This window comes from Paralichthys olivaceus, chromosome 11 (assembly GCF_024713975.1).
Source record: "Paralichthys olivaceus isolate ysfri-2021 chromosome 11, ASM2471397v2, whole genome shotgun sequence".
Taxonomy (NCBI): Eukaryota; Metazoa; Chordata; class Actinopteri; order Pleuronectiformes; family Paralichthyidae; genus Paralichthys; species Paralichthys olivaceus.
This window is the reverse complement of record NC_091103.1, coordinates 21,896,430-21,904,028: the sequence shown is the minus strand read 5'-3', so window position 1 is coordinate 21,904,028 and position 7,599 is coordinate 21,896,430.

The window sequence follows — 7,599 nt, the reverse complement described above, 5'->3', positions numbered from 1 at the left end:
GGGGCGGGAACATGGCAGCATGCGGTCCCAGCCAATCCTTAACCAGACACTGGGAACCGTGTGCACAAGCTACAGGTCGCAGAGTAGTTTGTTTAGTGTGTGTGTGTTTGTGCTGCTACCCTGGACCAGGCCATGATACAGAATCTGCGCCCCCCCCCCTCTCTCTCCCTCTCTTTGAATCCTGTCTGTGTAATTGATCCCAGCCTGGACATTTGAGTTGCCAGGAGCGATTCATATCGTTTTTATCTTTAAGACAAACCCTGCACTGCTTCCAGATGGGGAAGGAACTCTGGGGTTCAAGTTAAGTAAAGCTTTAATGTCTTTACCTTGCAAAAAAACATGCAGCGGGAAGAGAAAGCTACAGGAGTGTAATGCAGCCTGTCCCAGATTTATGTCCCTCGGTGAAACTCACTGACCGTGCATCCGCAGATTATTTCTATTTCACATTTGATGGTGTTGTTTTCATGGCGGCTCAACGTGTGAATGGGAGCACATCACTGCACAAACACTGTGGAGAAGCCATGTGTGTGACAGGGAGTAGGCTGCAGCTTCATGTTGTCACACTTGTCCAGATTTGATTTTATTACCTCATCCATGGAGGTCACAACCGATTCTGCCGTTCAGTAGTTTGTGTGTCTAAATAACACACAAACAAAGCAAGGCAGAACAAAAACCTCCTTTGGGGTAACTACAAACATCTGGTACATAGAGAGCTATACATCTATGAGCAGGTGTGGATCTGGATCATGTGGATTTTTTTATGATATATATATATATATATATATATATATATATATATATATATATATATATATATAAATATACATATACAAATATACATGTATATAAGTGTCTGTCCACTAAAATCTGTTCAAAGGTTGTGAGCCAACCTCGGGAGAAAATCTATGAATCAGCCTACTCCACAGTAACAGACCAAGATAGGCCAACAAAATAGTTTCTTCTCAAATTCTGATGTTGTCCATAAATCTTTCTTATGTTTCACAAAAAAACGTTACTTCACAGAAATAAAAGAATCTACCCAGAGTTCCTTTTCCGACTGTGACATACACGTCTGGTTCTACTCATAAATAACGACAGGAGAACAAAAGCAACTGTTACTTGGTTAAATTACTGAGCATTTTACCGTCACCTTTCCCACCCGCACAGCTCTAGTGGCCTCCTTTATAGAACTATCAGGAACCACTTCACTGTGAGCGAGGATCTTTTTTAGAAGCTTGTAAAGTAGTCGAGGAGAACGGGAAGTCTCTCGCTAATGGTGGATTTTTACATTTACTTCTCGGACATAGAAAACATCTGTGCAGAAGTTACACTGAGGTGTTTGAGATGCAAGAAAATGTCCAGCTGAGTCATACAAACACTGATCTGTGCAAATGCCACCATGATACTTGTTGCTCATTAAAATTCTTATTATTTTAACAGAAAAAGTCTATAAAAAGCTTTATATAATGCAAATCTATTATAGTCCAGTGGTGACAATTACTATCTATCTACCACTATCCATCCATCCATCCATCCATCCATCCATCCATCCATCTATCTATCTATCTATCTATCTATCTATCTATCTATCTATCTATCTATCTATCTATCTATCTATCTATCTATCTAACTATCTATCTATCTATCTATCTATCTATCTATCTATCTATCTATCTATCCATCCTCCATGCATGCATCCATCCATCTAACTATATGTAACTAATCAGGTTTAACTTATCTAACTGTACAATACTTACTTTCTATCTGTGCAAATTCAATATCTTGCATGTGTAATCCTGTTACACTCTATATATACAGTTTATATTGTATATATATTGTATAAATATGTTTTTATTGTATTTTTATATACTTATTACTGATACAGCACATTTCCCCAAATAAAATATTGTATTATTATATCAAAAAATCTGTGTTTAATGTTACATTTTGTTGTGAATTTAGTTTTTCAAGAGAGTGGCTGAAGTAAATGACTTTATGCATTTTAAACTTTATTTTTATTGCAACATAAACTAAACTCAGACCTTACATAGCATCCTGACTTAGTAACTCTGCTGTGAGGAATCAGACTTCTCCTGCTGCTCTTGAATCAGCGAGGACACTCACACTCTATTTTTTTCCTAGACGATGAAGGAGTTAAACCGTGTTTGACAACGGCGTTACACCACTGGAAACAAAATAGTAATTTCACTGTCATGTTTGAAGCCTTTTTGAAGCTCATTTTTGGTTTAATGGAAACGTCCCAACATTTAAATTGTCGACATACAGTGGTGCTGCAGCTTCAGTTGAGAGAGTCTGGTAATTTACTGTCGTACATCTGGTGATAAATTGGATAATAATGCTAAATGTTTCTCAAACGCCCCTGCAGTATAAACAGTTTGAACAAGGAAACAGGAGTCACAGCGACACTGAAATGTGTTGTTTGACACTGGACCAAAAAAGTGCATCTGCATGTTTTGCCTACACATCACAAACTGTGCACTTGACATTACTGCTTATCACATCTAAAAAAAACATCAGACATCAGCAAAAAAAATAAATGCATTACATTAATTATTAACTCTCATGTCATTCTCAATCCGTGCATGTTTTCATGAATTATGGGAATAGATGCTGCATGAGACAAAAGATCTCGACTTCGCTGCATGAACTCTTTAAAATTATGTTTGTAAAATCAATAAGTGCGTAAACTAACAGAATATTTCAACATTTTGGAAAATACAGTTTCAGTTTCTGAGTTAGATGAAAAGATTGATTCCACTCATAAAATCTCCACGGAGTTTCTAGCGACCTGACGATCACAGGACGACTCCACGTGGTTGCTGCAGTCTAGAAACAGTCTGGTACATCTCTCCTGTAAAACCACAATATCATGTTCAAACAAACAAAAAATGATTACAGAGCTTTACAAAAACTGGAATGCAGATTTTCATGTGCACATCGGAAATGATTGAGAGGAGTGAGGAAAATATTGACAGGGCTATAATAAATAAAAAGAAAACTGTATGCATGAAGGCTTGATCTGTTTTGAACATGCAAGAACTCTGCTGTAATCACCACTTTCCAGACACTTCTCTCTCAAGGTGCTTGACCATAAAAGCAACACTATGAAGAATGGCACTCTGTAGAGATCCAACCTCCACATCTCATTTGGATTTGCACCACATTGCACACACTTATAGATATCAGTCTCCTAAATATGCATGTTCCCTGAAAAATTTGTGAAAATGTCCAAAAATGCTGTTTCTCACAATTTCAAAGAAAGTACATATTTTTTCACTCCCTAAAGTTCACCAAAGTTGAACTTAATGCGCCATGCTGCAATTTGCCAAAGCACAGGAAACAATTGTTTTATTCGCCTTTTCAGTCGCACAGATTGGCAGTGAATGGTTGGCAAGGGTTCACCGGACCGGCTCCTTCTGACAAACCAAAACAAACCAACAGACCGGGGTGAAAACATTACCACCTTGAAAGAGGTAGTAAAGGTTTCTTGTCTGTGGATCTAAACTAAGATTTAGATTTGTAACCAGTTTAATGCTTTATGCATGTTCTGGTTCAGCACCAACACATTAAATTAGGACAAAGTTGAGAGTTAAACTGAAAGTCATCAAAATCTATTCATCTAAACTTTGCTCTTGTCTGATTTTTAAGCATCTTGTGAACCTGCACATGTTTGGTTTCTGATATGTAACCTCACAACCACCGAAACCCCTGAAATTACAGTTACACTCAAAGACTGTAAAGATCAAGAGGACTCAGTTACGTCGTTAACAATAAACACACATGATTTTGTTGTAGTAATGTCATAGCAGAGCTTACTTCAGTCACATGAGCCTGCAGAGACTTTATAAAACACATGAATACACTCTTCTGTGTGAAAAAACACTAACTGCAATATCCATTGAGCTGTTTTGACCTCATCTGACTTCATGACTTCATGACCTAACAAATCAAACCAGAAAAAGAAAATAAAAAGCAACCTAAAGTGCTGGATTATTATGCGTTCCTCTGGTTCTGTGCCCTCAGACTGGAGAACAAAGGGGCCTGTGACGGACCACCTGCTCCCAGGGGACGGTGGGTATGAGCTACTGTTCGCTTAACAGCTGAACCCGGAGTAGGGAGGGTGGGGGGGCACTGGACGAGGTGGTCATGTGAAATAGTTGCATGGGGCATATCTGAATACTAATGGACAGTGGTCAAGCTCAGTACATAAATACTCCATGCTACATTAACCACCAAAGCCTTTCCACATGTTGTTTGCAGAAGGCCTCTGTGGTGCTTGAAGCCCCTGGTCCCCATCTGGCTCTTTCCAGGTCATCTCTTCCACACGTTCCCTGACACGGACCCTCTGCTGAGCGGAGAGTGCCAGGCTGCAGATTTACATGCCCAACCTAGCATGTCGCAGGTTTAATCCACTTACTCGGACCAGCGCACTGTAAAAAAATTGAGCCCGGTCAGAACCTGATGAGCATCAAATTGAGTCTTAACAATACATTCTTTGAAAACTAAAAATAAAACCTCTGTGAGGGTGCTCAGATTGTGTTTGATCCCTGTGTGTGTGCTTCTGATACAGGACTCTGTGAGTGTAAACGTCTCTAAACAAGCAGAACACAAGCTGTTTTAACTGGGAAAAAGTTAAGTAATCAAACATTTCTTCTTCTTGTTTTGTGAAAATCAACAGTAAACTCGCTATGATGTAATTTGTACACCAGTTTGGCTGTGACTAAAAATTCATCCAGAACCTTTAAACGCCAGTTAAGATAATTCAGAAGTGCAGGGCCAGTTAGCATCATTCATCTTATTGATTCTTTTGCTTATGATTTAATATGAAGACGCTCACGTCCATCAGACAGTCACCCCACAAGGAGCGACAGTGGCTCAGTAGGACGAGCGGATCGTCCATTAACCAGAGGCTTGAATTGGATTTGTGTCATTGGGCTAGACATTGAACCCTGAATTGAACCTAAGTAAAATGGAGGAGGCAGGGTTTATAACCTACACTGCAGCCAGCCACCAGCGGGCGATCCAGATGATTTGTCTTCACTCTGGTGGATCTCTCATGTCGTCTATCTTTACAAATGAATGGTGTCTCAATTCAGAGGCCACATCCTTCAGAGGACTCAGTCTATGGTTGCGTAGACCAAGTTGGTCGAACCGAAATGAGAAGGTCTGGTCTTCCCATTGTGTCACCAGCTTGTTAAGCCCTTACAGCTGTCACCTAGCAACAGAGCTTTGGACGAAAATGTTCTTCGGTCCATTAAAAACATTGAATAGAACACGTGTACCTATAGCTGTTTGGTTGAGTACTGACATTTAGAAATAAATTCTTCTGACTTTTTCGTCTCACTTTTTGCCACCATCATTTGAAAGGTTTGTCAAGTTTGTCACTGAAGCGCAATGATTCATGGGATATGCTGGGCCAGGAAGGATCCACCCAGTGTAGCCTCTGTTGCTTAAAGGGGGTTTGGACGCATTTGTCAGAGTCTTCGAATCGGGACAGTCGCTGTGACGTAATTGAGACTCCCGAAGGATGCAGCCCCGGAACTGAGACACAGTCTATGTTGTAGCACCAGATGCAGAGCTGCCGGAGGTCATCCATAGCTTTTCTGTAAAACAACATTTTGTGTATTGTGTTCTCCTGGGGCTCAGATATATAGACGAGAGAGGCCCCTTCCTGCTGCCCTTGTCCCAAGGCCAGTCAGCTGTGGCTGTGCTCTGCTTCAGGTAGAGGCCCAGCGGGGGGGGCGAGGTCTGAGGCTGCGAGATGAGAAGTGGTTCAGGAGGGAAAATCAAGGTCGGGGGGGGGGGGGGACTGCATGTGCTTTACGATCACAAGTCTCTGCACAGCCTCGCTCACCTCCACTCTCCCTGCCTGGCACATAAACGACGACGGAGTTGAAATATATGATGGGCCGGCTAATATATGTTAGCCTGTCGAGCAGAGTAGTACAACAGACTCGCTCTGCCTCCTCGATGTGTGGTCCCTGTCAACTGAAGATAAAGCAACGAGGAGGAGGAGGAGGAAGCCTCGCAGCTGCAGCCAGCATGAGGTGTTTGGGACTCGAATCTGACGACGGCAGGGTACAGAGACAATCTCACAAATGAGAGGAAGTCAAAACCAGAGGTGAACGCTGATAAAGCTCAAGTTAGAAAAGTAAACACGGTGGCTGCAGTCGAAAAGGGAAACTAAAGAATCTCATCAGACGATAAGTGGAAACACATCCTCGCTTATTTTTCTCATCCACAGACTGAATCATCTGCTGTGAAGATTCGGGAACACATTCCAATACAGGTGGTCCTCTGAAATGAGCGGTTGGCTGTGCAACAATGTCAGTGGTAATGATTGATCTAATCACAGGGGACGCTCAAGGAACCCACCTGCTCTGCCAGCTTTTAACTCGCAGCGTTGCCAAGCTCTCACTGTCTGGGCGGGTGGCACATGTTGGGGTGGTTAATGTGTTACCCAGATCCCCGTATAGTCGCAGCTATCTGGGTCTGATCCTCTTCTCTTATCTGCTGCCAAGAACAAAAAGAAAACGGGTCCAGATAAGATGCCACTCTGATTTTGTCGCTAACTCACCCAATGGCCAAAAGGCCAAGCCATTTTCTCCACGACTCACAGTTTCCAGTCGCACGGTCCTCTTCCTTCCCATTTGATTTTTCTTTTTTCAAAGCTACAAGCAGCCAGGCAGCAAATCAGGCAGGAGGCCAGCAGATGTGGCAGGACGTGCTTCACCAGTAAAGAATTTGTTCAGCTTTTACTCCAGCAGAAAAGGACTTACTGGTCCCATTAATGACAAATCACACTCCCTCTCTCCTTTGTCATAGCGGGAACATTATCGCCTGATGTAGCAGCTGCAAGACGGTTGTTTCAGCCGCGTAGCTGCACTGGCATGAACTTAGATTTTTACTGTGCAGGGAATGAATGCATTTTATTGAGGATAATTTATCTATACAATATAAATTCACTTCTGAAATGTGGGATGCAAATGCAAAAACGTACTTCTTTCCTCATTCGGGATCAACTGATTTTCCGCTCAGACCCTTTCACATCAACACAGAAATCTCCGGAGTGTGGTGGAAAAGGCAGAGGCAGGACGTAACGTATTAATGCTGCTGCAGGGATCGTGTGTGTTATTTACAGCGTTGATTCTTTTCACAAAATCTCTCTTGACATCTTTGCCGGTGTCTTCCTGAGATATTTACGTCTTTTTCAGTTTTGCATCTGTCCCGTGTTAGAAACATCTTAAACTCGCTCGCACCAGAGAATCTCCTGCTGTGTTGGACTCATTGGAAATTATCTGTTTTTAATAAACTTAAGTCCAGAGCCTCTCACTTGAACATTTTCGTTCTTGCATCTACAGCCCCTGTGGAGATTCAGTGCATGTCTGAAAGCAGCTTTGGTTTAAATGCTAAACAATCTTGTTTAAACATATTCTATTTTTGCTCTGTTTTACAAATCGGAGACGTTCAAATAGATTCCTGGCCGACTGTTAGCTGAGATACCTGATCCTGCCTCTCACAGTGAGTAACACATGTTGCTGTTACTGAACTGGCTCAGTGGAGAGCAAATAACATGAA